The 16,588-nt window shown below is 46.0% G+C and overlaps 1 protein-coding gene across 3 annotated transcripts in view; it reads right to left on the bottom strand.

Moving 5' to 3' along the window:
• Window positions 1–11,353, bottom strand: part of RIPOR3 (RIPOR family member 3) — a 99,390-nt gene extending 88,037 nt beyond the window's left edge. Inside the window, exon 1 of one of the 3 annotated variants that reach the window (XM_081867591.1) lies at window positions 11,052–11,353. The gene's annotated coding sequence lies outside the window, so the exon portion shown is untranslated. Of the gene's footprint in view, window positions 1–10,051; window positions 10,152–11,051 lie in introns of those variants that run through there. The other 2 variants (XM_081867592.1, XM_081867593.1) reach the window with 2 other exon arrangements.
• Between the last annotated feature and the right edge of the window lie 5,235 nt (window positions 11,354–16,588).

Genomic DNA, 16,588 nt, shown 5'->3' with positions numbered 1-16,588 from the left:
TAGAAGTAAGATTGTTTATTATTTGTGCATTTATATTTAAAAACTTTAATAAATATTTATAAAAAAAAAAAACAAATTAAGTACTTAACCCGAGGTACCACTGTACAAAATATTATCCCTAACAATTTGTCAGTCTTGAGAGAGGAGGATTCCCAAACGATGGACAAAACTCAGCACACACTCCATCCAGCAGAAGTGTCAAAACCTATTGTTTGTAACCATCACTGAGTTCAAGGTCTCAATGGCTGAGACGGAATTATTTTCTTCACTCTCCTCCCTAGAGTTGCCATAGAAATTGTGACTGTAGACCTTCTGTCTTTAAAGCTGCACAGAAAGTTTCCAAAACAGAAAGCTCTGCTTTTGCAGAACTTAGTTGGCAATGGAAACAGATTTGGAGGGGAAATGGCACATCAAAAATAGATCTGCCTGTCCTTGTGCTACGGAAGACTCCAAGCATAATCCAATCTCACCGGGAGAACAGCAAATTCTCCTCTTGCCCATCACCCTGTTCATTTCAATCAGGCATGGTAGAATTCATGCCCAATGGGCTGTGCTCACCATCTCCGGAAATAGATTAAATCCTTCACGCCCTAAAATATGCTTATTAAAAGAGCTGCTCCCCAAGGAACATTTGGCTGTTACCATCAGCTACTTTTCATTCCAAAGTTCAATACGGGCCAAATTACAGCTTGATTAATTACATTCTGCCAGCTCATTTCCTCTTGGCCCTTGGTGAAAGTCATGTTTGTAATACATTAAACAGATACAGCACAAATACTATGCCTACACAATTCTGTTCACAGGTCTTCTTTTCAGTCCTTCCACACAGTCCTTCCATTTCTCCAATAAGAGCATATGATTAATTGCCTTCTAGTTGTCATTTTTCTATTTCACCCAGATTCCTTGCCATACACCAGTCCTTGAAGGACTGGCAACGTTATGGTTCCCCAAAGATGCAAACAAGGAGCGTACTGGCAAGGGATGTTGAGAACCAAAGACTACTATGTCTGAAAAACACATCTCTCAGTCTACTCCCAGTACTTCCATCCATCAAATTCCTCTTTAAAATGGTTTGCCTTTGTAATCCCCGTCTCATCTCAGGTCCATCACCCAGCAAGGATTCCCTTGGGGACCTGATTGTTTTAAGGCTGGTGGGAAACTCTTCTCCATTTCCTGCTACACTGCAGCCTGAGGTTATCAGGACGCTCAGAGCCTGGCTGGATGGCGCCATTTTGGATACATAATAAATGGCACTCACAACCTGAACATCACAAATAGGAGGAATAATAATTCTTTTTTTATTAAGAGTTTCAAAATAACAATCAATCAAAAATACATCATCCTCATTCCCCCTCCATTTTTTCCCTCCCCAAAAAGAAAAAAAACCTCCCTCCCACCCCCCATACTTCCCTGAGCTCCTCTCTCTAGTTTCTTAGCACATGTTATTCTCTGCGTGTTATAAAATTGTAAAGATCCTTAAGTCATCTATATATATGTTATCAATAAAAAGTTTGTGTACATTTATTCAAAACCTGCCATAATAATAATAATTCAATCCAATCTTAAGGGGGTGCACTCTGTTCTCCAGACAGTGGTTCAGTCCTCATTTATGTATTTTTGCAACACCTCACAACCCATTCACAGAGTTCAAGCTCTAGAATAAAGTTTGTGGCATCTAGTGCGAGAACTGAAAAAAATAGTGGGAACTGTAATTTGTTAAAGGTGCTGGGAATTGTAACTTTGTGAGGCCAGCACGTTTAATGAATTAGGTACATCTCCCAGGATTCTTTGGGGGAAACCATGACTATAAAAGTGGAATAAGAGTGCTAGAAATGTATGGGGTGGATCTGACCAAAGACTGCACAGGAAACATGAGATCATTCGTATGGGTAAGACTGAGGAAAGAATGCCTCAAAGGTCAAATGCTAAGTATTCTTCTGCCTTTCTGAATTATACATGGAAAAGTAACCAGCATTGCAAACGTACCCAAGGGAAAAATGTGGCACGGAAATATGGGGCATCTGTCTATCCCAACCTTTTGAAAACAGCATTCTTTTCCTTGCGCATAATACTGTAATTGTGGACAGAATTTTTATCAAGGCTTTGATTGCATTGTGCCAGATAAAATGGGCTCGTGGATTGGATGTAGCCTACAGGCCAGCAGTTGGTCTCCGTTTCCACCAGAGACACCTCGCCAATCCTTTCTGGGAAGCTTCCTCGGGTGCACATTGTTGCACAACCTCCCAAGCAGCTTGTTCCACTAAAGACACTCTTTCTGACATTTAGCACAGTTCGATCATTTCTGCAGTTCCAAACATTGTTGTCATGTCCTCACTTGACTTGAAGGAATGGAGCTGCTGCGGAGGAAAGCTTTGGGCGAGCCAAGCACTTCCTTGGCCACTACAAGTGATGGATGGAATTCCAACTCAAGAAGGTAGTAGATCTGGGAAGGGGTGTAGCTCAGTGGTAGAGCAGCTGCTTTGCATGCAGAAGGACCCAGGTTCAATCCCCAGCATCTCCAGGTTGGGTTGGGAATATCCTCAGTCTGAAACCCTGGAGAACTGCTGCTACTCAGAATGGATAATGATGAGTGGGATGTGCCAAGTGTTTGACACAGATGGCATGGGACACCCAAAACATTGCTTCAATTTATGGCTTCTCAGCACCTATCATTCCTCGTTGAACATCCCGATCAAGAAGCAAGGAAGACAAATAAATTGGGAGGAAAGGGCATTCAGAAGTACAGTGGTACCTTGGGTTACATACGCTTCAGGTTACATATGCTTCAGGTTACAGACTCCGCTAACCCAGAAATAGGACCTCGGGTTAAGAACTATGCTTCAGGATGAGAACAGAAATCGTGCTCTGACTGTACTCAGAGCTCAATAAAGAATGGGTAAAATTTATAATTTATCTAGGAGACCACTGTAAGCGGATAAAAACATTAGCAGGATTCTAATAACACTTGTAATGTAGCAAGTATCATGGACAATATGGTGAGATACAAGATATGGATTCTGAAATAATATGCAGTTGAAAAAGTTGACAATAGGACCACATGGAGGGGAGGGAAATCTGTAAATATGGATATGTATTTTGTATTGTTATAATTCTTCACTTGTAAAATCAAATAAAAATTGTTTCAAAAAGAAGAAGTGCTCAACAGTCTTTTGTACTAAAATAACGCCTTTTAAAAAATTATTGCAAAAAGAAACAATAAATAGATAATATCAATGTTTCTTTTTTAACAACAAAAACACCACTCCCAGCAATTTCAGTAACAATAAGAATATTCCATTAGTCCTGATTTAAACATATAAATCAATGGAGGTGGACCTTATAAGCCATGTGTTCAAATATATGTGTTTTAATGTACAGTGGTACCTCGGGTTAAGTACTTAATTCGTTCTGGAGGTCCGTTCTTAACCTGAAACTGTTCTTAACCTGAAGCACCACTTTAGCTAATGGGGCCTCCTGCTGCCACTGCGCCACCGAAGCACGATTTCTGTTCTCATCCTGAAGCAAAGTTCTTAACCTGAAGCACTATTTCTGGGTTAGCAGAGTGTGTAACCTGAAGCGTAGGTAACCTGAAGCATATGTAACCCGAGGTACCACTGTACTAAAATAGTGTTGTAAATAGAGAGATAAGTTTTTGATTAACATAAAGTAAAGAAAGGCACCTGACATCATCGTGGCATCAGATGACAGACAGGTGGTAGTCCCCATAGAAGCTGTCCTATGGGGTTGGGATAGGGGAGATAAAAATCTGGCCCACTGGGCCAAAAAGTTTCCCCACCCCTGCTCCAAGACAGAGCTGGAAATGGCACAAAGGTTTGCTTCTGATATGATTTGGTGTGTTTAAGAAATAGCAGATAAACTTGCCAAGTCACCTTCAAAAATGAGACTTCCCACCCCACCCCAAATCTTAGTTTCATCACTGAAATGAAAGAAGTTACACAAGGCCTCAGTGAAAACTAGGGACAGTGGAAATATATGGTTGGGTCCACATTTTTTTTTTTTTTTTGCAAGCCTATCTGATTTGTACTTTCCAAAAGACTACGCTGGTTGAAATGTTGCTTTCCTTCAAAATTAGCGCTTCTCTGACATTTTCAAAGTAGTTCTCCAGCCAAAAAATGTTTACGAAAAGGCATATGTTAGGGCACGTGCATAAAAATGCATTATGTTCATGAAAATAGCATAAGAAATGTTGGGGGGAATTGCTTGCAAAAATGTCTATACTGGGCAAAATTGCAGAAAGAAATGTGTATACAGTCATACCTTGGAAGTCGAATGGAATCCGTTCCGGAAGTCCATTCAACTTCCAAAACGTTCGAAAACCAAAGCACGGCTTCTGATTGGCTATAGGAGGCTTCTGATTGGCTGTAGGAAGCTCCTGCAGCCAATTGGAAGCTGCAGAATCCCCATTGGACTTTCGGTTTCCAAAAATAGTTCAGAAACTGGAAGACTCCCTTCTGGGTTTTGATCATTCGGAAGCTTATTTGTTCGGAAGCCAAGGCGTTCGAGATCCAAGTTACAACTGTATTAGGAGAAATGCTGCTGTTTTCAGGAGGACATTTTTTAATTACAAAAAATAATGCAAACTGATGTGAAAATCTGGTGAACAGAACATGAGATTGGAACAATTAGAAATTTCAGAGAAAGTTAAACTGACAGATTCATCCATGCTAACTAAAAGCCAGATTCTTGAGAGAGAAAACCTGAAAATGTATTCAAACTGGAAACATCAAAAATATTTAATCTTCAGGATATTCACATGTGGAGTGAAAGTGAGGCAGGTTGACAACAGAATTTTCATGTGCAAAGTGAGGAATACGAGTAGAACTTTTTCACTGCAACACATTTCTGCTTTGTCACAGAGCGAAGCTATACATGATAACTAGGCCTGTCACCCAATTAACAATATCATATTCAATTAACTGTGTCAGTTTTATACCACAAGCTTATACATGTCTACTCAGAAGTACCTTTACTTTTGAGGGGATTTACTCCAAGGCACATGACCCGGAAGCTGTACGCCGGCTCCCTCGGCCAATAAAGTGAGATGAGCACCACAACCCCAGAGTCGGTCACGACTGGACCTAATGGTCAGGGGTCCCTTTACCTTTACCTTTACCTTTACCTTTACTCCAAGGCAAGTTGGTGTGTGTGTACTACTAGTTTTAGTTGCCATACGTATGCCATACGGGTGAATTGGGATAGCCTACAGATTTGCAGCCCTGAGCTCCTGAAAGATACAAGTACTGTATATAGAAAGAATAAGTCATAATCTGAGAAGTCCAAGCATCAAAGAGGTTTGGGACAAGGAGGACATCCTCTGTAGAGATAAAGGAAAGCGTTCAAGACCTGGTGATCTTGCAGTGGTCAACACAGAGTTTGTTCACATGGCTGAGTCCTGGAAGACTTGCTCCCTGCCTTGCAGGCCATTTCCCACCTTGCCTGGGAGGGTGGGGCCTGGACTGACTCCAGCTACAAAAGCTGAGGCTGCAGAACTGAGGCTGGGGTGTTGTTTAGGGGGATTGGGGTATGAGTTGTTGCTGTTATTTATATTAATTTTGTGTATATTTTAGATCTTACTATGGTTTATATAGAAACTGTTGCAATTTGGTTGCACACTTTTTGATGTTTTATTTAATGTATTTAGAACTACTTTTGTTACCTTTGTAATTATGTAATTTTTTTCATGCTGCAAACAACCATGTGCATGGTTTTAACTATGGAAAGGTGGCGTGTATGTCGTTACTTCACTTTTCACATAATGCAGGGCTTTATATACAGTATGGTCAATTCAGGTTTTATATAGGGCAGGGATATCAAAAGCGCTATTTATAGAGAGACTTTGAAACAACACAACTCCAGTAAAACGTAGCTGGGCTGCAACCCAAAAACCACAAACAGCACTAAAAGCAAATAATACACAATCATTACATAGTCCTAGAAAGTAAGTATAACAAAAACAAAACGTAAGTAAGAGAGATATAACTGTTATCTCCACAATGCAGTTTCAGGATGAGAAGATCAGGACCGGCCCTATCATTAGGCAGAGTCATAGGCGTCAACTTGAACAAAATCTTGTGGGGCCCACTAGCCCGCCCACACTTCTTCCCCCCATCCCAGAACTTCTATGAAGCACACCTTCCTCTGCCAGGCACAACTGGACACAGGACTCCTCTTGCCCCCGCCGCCTGTTCACCTCTCGTCCTCCGCCCATGCGCAATAAATTTCTGCCCACTCTCCTCTCCTACCAGCCTGCCTGCCTCTCCCCAGTTGCCCCGGCTCAGGTGCATTCAGAAATACAGTCAAACCTCGGTTGTCAAACGTAATTTGTCCTGGAAGCCCGTTAGGCTTCTGAAATGTTCAGCAAGGAAGGCGTGGCTTCTGATTGGTTGCAGGAGCTTCCTGCACACAGGCGGAAGCCACGTCAGACATTCAGCTTCCAAAAAGTGTTCGAAAACCAAAGCATTTACTTCCGGGTTTTCGGCATTCAGGAGCCAAAACGTTCCAAAACGGAGGCTTTTGGGAGCCAAGGTTTGACTGTAGCATCAAAAGTCAGGTGGCAAGCTAGGAAAAGAGGGCAGCGCCCAGCTGAGAGGTGCCCACTTCAAGCAGTTGGTTTTGGATGTCATGGAAAGGCAACAAATTGTTATCCGATTTATTATTGTTGCATTTCTGTTCCCAGGGAATGGAAGGGGTGCTTGTGGGATTTATTGCCTCAGGTACCAAAATAACTTGACTGGCCTTGGGTATTATTTGCAGCTCTGCCATGGGCCAGCCCTGACAGGAACAGGTAGGTTGCTGGATTAGTTGCAATAGATTGGCAGGAGTTTCTATGGACTGTTTAATGAAAGCAACAAAACGGGATTCTTTTACCTAAACTGGGCTATTAGAATCTCTTATCTTTACTCGGTCCAACGTGTGTTTACATTTGAATGCCAGTCATCCTATTGCTGTTGTTCATTGGGTGCAGTAGGCAATTGGCTCCCCTTTCCCCAGGGAGCATCTGGCTCTGTTGACATCCCAACATCCTTTTGCATCTGGCCCTGTGACATCCTGAGCAGGGGGTTGTGTGGGGTAGAGTCTCAAAAGGTGTGCAGAAATGAAGATTTCATTGCCCAAGGCAGTTTGAAGGTCATTGTTCTTCAAGGACCCTTGAAAGCACAACACCCCACCCTCCAGCATCCTCTGGGAGCAGAGTTGAGGACATATCATTCAACATCTAAGTGCCTCAGAGAATTATCTTTGAAAAATGTTGGACCCTGAAGTCTTCATTTGCATGCACATACTGTATGAGACACCATTTCTCAGAGTGGTGGGAAGCTTTCCAACATCAAGGACTCGTTATGCTTCCAATTTTACGCCTGCATGAAAGGTAACAGATAGCTCTCTAGCATTTTTGGTACCTATGCAATAAAACGGCTCCTCATTCTCTCACCAAGCAATGGTTTCCAATGAGTCTCCTCCCCATCTGATATTGGCACTTTTCCCTCCCTTTTCCTCATTGTGTGGCATCCTTCCTGAGCCAGAATTTAGCAGCTTTGCTCCAGTTTGTAGAGTGAAATGGAAAAGAAAGTATTTTCCCACACGGATGGTTTTGGCCCATTGTCACTTCTTCCACAAAATTCTGTCAAACAGCTGTAAGTTAAGAACCTCTCTGACTCATCAGTTTCATCAAGGGACTTTTATCTGTGTGCTTTCCCTCCCCACCCTTCAGAATTCCAGAAACCACATGGCACATCGACAGCAGCTGAGACCAAGAGAGGGGCACAAGTCTGGGCAGTCCAGAACCTCCATACACACTGCCCAGGCTTGTGCCCTGGAAAGGTCACCTCCAATGCGGAAGGCAGCAGTTACGAGTTAACGGTCTCTGCAGCCCCAGCAGGCACTGTGATTCTCCAGTGGTTTGACTTCACCCCCAATGCATACTCCATTGTCTCTTGATGAGACCAATAGTGAGTCCAGTCAAAAGAAGGCCGCTTCTGCACATGTTGTAGAGGGAAGCGAAGAGCAGATGGGGCTCATCAACCTGGGAAGATAGCCCACCTAGGAGAAGGAAAACTCCTATCCTAAATCTCCGTTGCCTTGCAGGATAACTTCAGGAGAAGGAAAGGCTAAGGAGAAAACCCTCCACAAATCTGGAGTCCCTAAGATGGTTGGACAGCGCCTTGTATGCCTCCTTCCAGCAACCCCTGTAGCCAAGCTGGTGCCAAACACAGTGCTCTGCTTTCCTTTGGACCACATCAGTGAGGCTGAGAAGGTGGGTCTTGTCATCTGGGCAACCTGGGACCTCCTCCATGCACACTGCCCAGGCTTGCATTCTGGAAAGGTCACTAAACACAGTGGTTTGGCTTCACCCCCAGAGGCACAGTCCCTTGTCTCTTGAGACAGACTGATGCCAACAAATGTTCCTAAGTTGCTATCTGCCTCTGCCTGCTGCTGCTGCAGGATCTCTTGTCCCCACACTGAAAGTGTGCATCTCCTCTTCCAGATTCTTGTGCCTGACCCCACACTCCCCACTGTGGACATTCCCCACAGTTTGAGAACTTCTGCTATACAAGTATTATACAGTTAAGCCAGCACATCTGCTACTGTAGGTACTTGCTTCTTCTACGCCTCATTTAAGTGGATCTGTCTCTCTGGGCGCTTGCAGACTGTCAGTGTTTTCGGGTGAATTTCAATCACTTGCCAGCAAACTCAGTTTGTGCAATTATGCTTGACGGGTTGGTCTTGCGCAACAAACCCACGTCCCCAAAAGATCAGGCTTTTTGCCATAAGGAAAGTGATGGGAAGCTGTACGTGAAAGTGTGGAGTAACACTTGCCTTGACACAATGTCATTATCAAACACAAACGAAACACAATGAACGCTCATTAAATAGCTAACATGGTCTAATCTCCCGGCAAACAAATCAGGATGAATGTTCAATGAACAGGTCATGTGGAAGCAACCTCTGTTTTCAGTCTATCCCACGCATTCCTTCAAAGACAATGGATGGTAGATTATGCTGGAGGGCTCTGTTTTCTAGGAGGAAGCTAAGATAGGTTATGCTCATAGTAGAACCTGTGTTGTGTGGTGGTCCAGAATGCTGGACTTAGGGCCTGGGATACCCAAGGTGGTTATCTACTGAGTCCTGTCAATACAAGAGTTTCTGCATTTGCAATGAGATGTTCCTCCTGCCTGAACCCACCTTGTGCATGCATCACACCCTCCCCAAATCTGCTCCAGGGGATTGGAGGAGCCCTCGGTGCAGGGGGAGGAGATGGGGAGAACGTCCCATTGCACAAGCAGAAATCCTTGCACTGCTAGTGTGTTCACCTTAGTGCTACAACGGACAATCCCCATGTATCCATAAAGTCACGGACTAATCATGTTTTTCTCAGTCTAGCCTACTACGCAGGGTTGTCGCGAGGATAAAACATGGCAGTGGGACACCAGTTTGAGCTCCTTGCAGGAAAGGCAGGCTATGAAAGTAATCATAAATTCAAAGGCACGTAATATAGGGACGCCGTATTTCAGAAAGTGAAAATCGGGACACAAAAGTTTTTTTCAGTTTTGCCCAAATTTGTTGAGTCTGGGAAAATCCAGACATATGGCAACACTAATGTAACAGGTGGTTGGAAGCATCTCTGAAGGGCATCTTGCGCAATCCCCTAGTTAATGCAGGAATCTGCAGTACCCTGGACTCTTTTTAAACACCTGCAATGAGGGAGAGCTCACACCCTCCTGTTCTGTAGCTCAGTGGCAAGGCATCTGCCTTGCACCCAGAAGGCCACAGGTTCAATCCCAGCATAGAATCATAGAGTTGAAAGGGACCTTGAAGGTCATTTCGTCCAAGCCCCCACAGTTCCAGAATCTCCAGGTAGGGCTGAGAGAGCCTCTGCCAGTCAGTGTAGACTGGCCAACGGTCTGACACAGTATAAGGCAGCCTCTTAGATTCCTATTGTTCTGACACAGCTCTTGCCAGTGGTCCATCAGGGCGAATGAGATGCTGCCACACAAGCCCCAGTTTGCCCCAACCTACATACCTGCCTTCTTACCTACAACCAGTCCAGGGAGGTCTTACTGCCTGTCAACCTCTCCTTCCATAGCCTCCATCTCAGTGTTACCACTCTTCAGCGGGGAGGAGGATGGGGGGGGGGACAAAGCTGGGATTCTTGGCTCTGCCTAGCATTGGTTCTGGTCCCACCTACTGTTCGGGCTCCCTGTCCTCCAGTCCCAATGGGCACCAGCTACTCCTGTCCCAATAGGAAGATACCAGCGATGCTTAGTCAAAATATGCGCCCTTGACATTTCCACCCATTCATTCTACTCTGGCTTTCTAGAGATCACCAGGCACATTCTGCTGCATGGTAGCCTGGTCGACTCATGTTGGACTGACACCTAGATTTGATGATTTGAAGTGCCACAGATTCATTATGTCCTTGAGCAACTCACTTAGCTACAGTTCCCCATCCTTAAAATGGGAACGCGGTAATTACCGACCTGAGAGCAAACAGGATGAAGATTATAAAGTGCCCTGGGTACTTCTAGCATAAGAATAAGTATATTTGTTACGATTCCCATGAACCGGTACATTCATTATGGGTGGCTCAGCACAGCCAGGAAGTCAGGACACCTGGAGCTAAATAATGGGGAAAAGTGGGGGAGACGTGTGGCGAAATTATTTGCCTGGTTCCTGGGAAGCAAGTCCCAGGTGTTCAGCAGGGCGAACCCTTTAACCCTAAGGCAGAAGAGAGGCGTTTGCCGGACCAGTCGCGAACTTCCGCGTTACATGGAGCTTCTCGTCCGGCCGAAAAGAGCCCTCATAGCACGCCCTGGAAACATCCCACGGAAAAACCCTTTACCGGCTGCCTGCGGACCTCCTGCAAACTCTCTCCTACGCTGACCCCTAGCTCTCCAGACTCTACGACGGCACCTTTCTCCATACAGGTGCCCAGCCGGGTCTCCTCTAGGTGAGGCGCCAGTCTCCAAACACCAACATCCCCGACGTCTGTGCATTGACGCCCCCCTTGACCGCCCCCCCCGTCCGCCACAGACCTTTGCTACATCTCCTCCGAGGATCGCACCTGGGCGGCGGGTGGGCTTCTGCCGCGGCGTCTCTCCGTCCGCCCGGGCAGCCGAGCTGTCGAGCCTCCGGTGCGCGTCCAGCGCGGTGCCTTGACGCCGCGCGCTCTCCTTCCCTCCCTCTCGGCGTTGGGGATGTGCCCGCTGCTCGTCTCCCCGGCAGCTCCTCCTCGCCGTCGGCGGCTGTTGCTGCCTGCGAGGTCCCGATAGGGGCCGCCTTATCGCGGGCGCCACCTTCGCCGTCTGGGCGCGCGCGTGCCACCACCGGGCGCCTCTTCCAGGAAGACGCGCGCAGCAGCGGCAGCGGCGGCCTCCAAGGAGGATCGCCTCCCGCGTCCTCCTCCCCACCCCCTGCTGCCTGGCTGCTTCTCTTCTCTTCTCTTCCCCTCCCTCTCCCCTTCCACCACGACCCTCCCTCCCGTGCCCGCAAGGGGGGGGGGCGTTGAGGATTGGAAATGGAGGCGCCTCCAACGCAGGCTGCGATCGCCAGCCCTTCTTCGGCTCGTATTCGCCGGGGAGCACCTCACACCCCCCGCCCCCTCCCTCCTGGCCGGCTACGAGCGAGCGAAAAAGGCCAAACACAACCTTGCAGGGGAGGGTCCTGAGAGGAGGGGGTGGGAAGGGGCAGGCAAAGGAAGGTAAAGGGGAAGAGAGTCGAAACTGAAAGTTTTCCCCTCTCCAGCGCCCTAGGCTTAGGGTAGTTCACACATACACGTGCACACCCTCATGGAGGGCGAGTGGACAGAGGCTCCCTTGCGCCCTTGTGCAAAAAGCTGGAGTGGCGCCTCCGCCCCCTCCGCGTCTCTTGCGCTCCTCCACCAAAGGAGCCTGCGCGCCTCGCCCGGCTACCCAGAACAGCAGAGAGTAGCCCGGGAGCGCGTGGGCGAGCGGTCCGGCCTCTAGTCGCTCCGAGCTGCAGTTCAGGGGCGCAATTTTTGCACCGCTTGGGTCTGCACCCTTGGCGGAGGCCAACCTAACCAACCCCTAGGTGCACCTTCAAGTAGGCGAATGGGAAGTGGCCTTTCTTTTAAAAGTCCTTCCATCTAACTCAGTAGTGTCCACACTACCTGGTGTCCACACTACCTGGCAGTGGCTGTCCAGGATTTCGAAAGGGAGTCTCTCTCAGCCTTACCAGGAGATGCTGAGGTCCGAACCTGGGGCCTTCTGTATGCCGAAAAGATTATGTATCTTTGCGCCGCAGTCCTTCCCTCGCTGGATGTCCACTCTGTTTTGGTTGTCTCCAACATCCCGAAACGTATTAAGTTTGACCCTTATGCATTTAGTGAGCATTCAGTACCACTGATCATGTATGTATATAATGATTCTGTATGTTCACAAATTGCAAGCGGGGTTAACAATGTCTCCTTGTGATTTCTGCTCAACATTCTCAACATTTGGATATTCGCTGCCTATTAAAACAGGCAGATCTTTAACCCCAACTCTTAATAAGGAGAAGATTTCAATGGTATGATTGAATTGATCCATAATAATCATACTCATCATTATCTAAACATATATACTGTACTAAATAGTTTCACGCAAATGTACAATACAGAAATGTCAGGACTTTGGAAGATGGGAAATGTTAAATTAGATCACCTTAACTATAAGCCAACTGACCCTCCCCCTTGTTTTTCTTTTTCTACAAGGCTTTCTTATCTTTCAAAGCTTTTGCTCTCCATTGATTAATCTCCCCATCTAAATATCTTAAATTTTAATCCCTTTCCCCCTAAGGATCTTGTTCCCAACTGCATGAACTACACGTCTTGGTGCAACAGAACCCATTGCTGCCACCCATTGGTAGCAATAAGTAAGTATATTTTTGTTCTTGGGATAATTAAAAAAGAGCAACACACAGAAATTAGGGTCGACCAAAATGCATAGTGTAGCGTGCTTTCACGTTAAGCAGAACTCTTCTGCATGCTGGATGTTAAGAAAAATATTGTTCCCAAGGGTTTGGAATTAAAACCCGATCTCAGTTTGTTTCAGTACTGCAGAAGGAAGCTTTGTGCAGATTAATTAGGTTTTACCTGTAAGGTAAAGAGACCCCAGTCATGGCTGACTCTGGGGTTGCGGCGCTCATCTCGCTTTATTGGCTGAGAGAGCCGGCGTACAGGTTCCGGGTCATGTGGCCAGCATGACTAAGTGAACCAGAGCAGCACACGGAAATGCCGTTTACCTTCCTGCCAGAGCGGTACCTATTTATCTACTTGCACTTTGACGTGCTTTCGAACTGCTAAGTTGGCAGGAGCAGGGACTGAACAACGGGAGCTCACCCTGTTGCAGGGATTCGAACCGCTGACCTTCTGATCAGTAAGTCCTAGGCTCTGTGGTTTAACCTTGTGCAAAAATAAATCTTCACTTACACAGAGTAATGCTGGGAGAGGGAAACAACAGAAGCTTGACCAGTGCTGTCTATCTTGACTGTTGCCTCAGGTAGGGTTTCCCCCTGGTCCATGTGCCTGAAGTATTTTAATTTGGGATGCCAGGGACCAGATAAAATACTTTCTGCACTACCACTGAGCCTTTTCCCTTTTCTGACTTTACACCAGCAAGTAAGAAAACTCTTAGATAAGTAAATCATTCCACTTCTGGGCTCTTGGAAATATCATGCCCACGATTTCCTGGTGAGGAAGACACCAAATCATGCCATTACCCTATTCAAATAGTTTAAATCCGTGCGACGGGGTGAGCTCCCGTTGCTCTGTCCCAGCTTCTACCAACCTAGCAGTTTGAAAGCACACCAGTGCAAGTAGATAAATAGGTACCGCTGCGGCCAGAAGGTAAATGGCATTTCAGTGCGCTCTGGCTTCCATCACAGTGTCCTGTTGTGCCAGAAGCGGTTTAGTCATGCTGGCCACATGACCCAGAAGGCTGTCTGTGGACAAACGCCGGCTCCCTTGGCCCAAAAAGTGAGATGAGTGCCACACCCCATAGTCACCTTTGACTGGACTTAACTGTCCAGGGGTCCTTTACCTCCCTAGAACATAGTGATAATGCAGCAAAAAGCTTTACCTGAAGATGTCTACAGATTAAGCTGTTAAAGGCACAAAGGCTCTTTGGGCGGAGTTGGAAACCCTCTTCGCATCTGCTCTGTTTGGCACAGCTCACCCAAACTGTGTTCCGCATCACACTAGGGGATGTGTTGTGTGTAGCACACCAGATCTCAGTCTGGAAGTGCATTGTGCGTAGCATGCCAAACAAAGGAAGCTTCTGCATCTCCTTTCTCTAATGGAAAGGAAAGAAAAAAGATGCAGACCGAAATGTCATGACATTACACCAGGGTGGAAACAAAACTTAAATAGTGGGTCCAAAGTGTACGAAGTGGTTTGAAGTCCTATGCAAAGGGCAGGGATTGCAGGCCAACAGGGGACCCACAATCCAGCCCTAATCCTCAAAGGTGCTTTCCATAGTTCAACCAGATTGGATCAAGAAGGTGTAAACAATTAAGCAAAATTGTGTAAACAATTTGCCAACAGTTTCGTTTGTTAAGCCCTCATCTGTCTTTGTCATTTGATATAAATCCTATTGTTCCACTCTCTTTGTCACAGATGTCGCAATATTCCTCTAGTTATCTCCCGGTTGGACTACTGCAACGCGCTCTACGTGGGGCTACCTTTGAAGGTGACCCGGAAACTGCAATTAATCCAGAATGCGGCAGCTAGACTGGTGACTGGGAGTGGCCGCCGGAACCACATAACACCGGTCCTGAGAGATCTGCATTGGCTCCCAGTACATTTCCGAGCACAATTCAAAGTGTTGGTGCTGACCTTTAAAACCCTAAACAGCCTCGGTCCTGTATACCTGAAGGAGCGTCTCCACCCCCATCGTTCAGCCCGGTCACTGATATCCAGCGCCGAGGGCCTTCTGGTGGTTCCCTCATTGTGAGAAGCAAGGTTACAAGGAACCAGACAGAGGGCCTTCTCGGTAGTGGTGCCCACCCTGTGGAACACCCTCCCTTCAGATGTGAAGGAAATAAGCAGCTATCCTATCTTTAAAAGACATCTGAAGGCAGCCCTGTTCAGGGAAGTTTTTAATATTTAATGCTGTACTGTTTTTAACACTTGATTGGGAGCCGCCCAGAGTGGCTGGGAAACTCAGCCAGATGGGCGGGGTATAAATAATAAATTTATTATTATTATTATTATTATTATTATTATTATTATTATTATTATTATTATCTTTGCAGAAAGCAAATTCATTATCTTAGCCTCCCCCAACCTGGGGACTTCTGAATATATTGGATTATAACATCCATCAGGCCCAGCAGATGGCATGATGGGAGACGTAGTCACGTCTAGAGGGCACAAGTTAGGGAAAGCGGCATATCTGTGTTCCATACCTGTTAAAATCCTTTTCTCTTAGGTGATGTCAGCTTTGATAAATTCCTTAAAAGCCCACAAGGTCTGAATGGAGACAAAGGTTTCCTATCCAACTATAGATGCAAATTAACATAAGAAAGCCAGGTTGAGTGTGTTATCACCAATTACTGATATTGTCAGTAACTGCTCAGCTTGTCTTGGGTGCACTTAAGCTTTACGTGGAACGGTGCAGTGCATATGGCCATTGCTACTTTCTGGAAAGATTTTAACAGGGCTAGTTTAACATCTTGGTACAAGGGGGTGTGGCAAATAGCTGCCCCTGAAAAGATAACACATAAGTTGAGAATGGCAAGAGAAACATATCCATACTTTCACAGGCGAACGGTGGAGCTTTGTTATTTTCACAAACACACCAGAAAACCAAAGACCTGTCTGTAGGGTATCTGCTGATTTGTCAATTTTATTTGCTGTACTGCCAACATTTCATGGGAACTGGTGTCTTATATATTATAAGCAGGAGCGTCTCAAGTTGCTGAATTTCGTCGTTTCTGTTCGTCTCTATTCAGTAACGTTTATGTATTTCGTGGGATGTCATATCCTAGTGGTTCTCTAGATGTTTCTGAACTGCAGTTCCCACGATCCCTGGCTATTGGCTATGGTGCCTGGGGCTGATAGGAGTTTGTGTTCAACAACCCCTAGCCCTTCTTGAACCCCTTTCGTATCCAAATGAAATCCAAATGTTGAAAGGCCAGCGTTCACACCCCAGCATTGTACAGCTTTCTCAGCTCTCACACCTGACTTTCACATCTTGAGTGAGGATGACTGATCCAGAGAGGCCTATGCACATAGACGTGTGTGTGTGTGTGTGTGTGTGTGTGCTTCCACAGAGTTCCAGCTTCCACAGAAACCGACACCTCTATAGGTCTCTAGTCCTGTAGGCTTCCTGTTCAGACATATGCACGTCCAAGAAATGGACATTGGGAATGGGGAAGCCACTCAGTGTTGCAGGTCTCGCTGTTTGGCCCTGCATTGGGTCATTTTAAGCAGGTGAAATATACTCGGAGTTGAGAGTGCATTTCATGCTCTTTATTCAGCTCATAGTGGTGAGGAGGAATGGAAGTTCCCCCAGAATGTCTGCTTTATATACATTATTTACACAATGGGCCCCACGTGATTGGCTAATTCCGG

The sequence above is a fragment of the Podarcis erhardii genome (genome assembly GCF_964252035.2).
Source record: "Podarcis erhardii genome assembly, chromosome: 6".
Lineage (NCBI taxonomy): Eukaryota > Metazoa > Chordata > Lepidosauria > Squamata > Lacertidae > Podarcis > Podarcis erhardii.
This window is presented reverse-complemented; position numbering and strand designations above follow the sequence as displayed.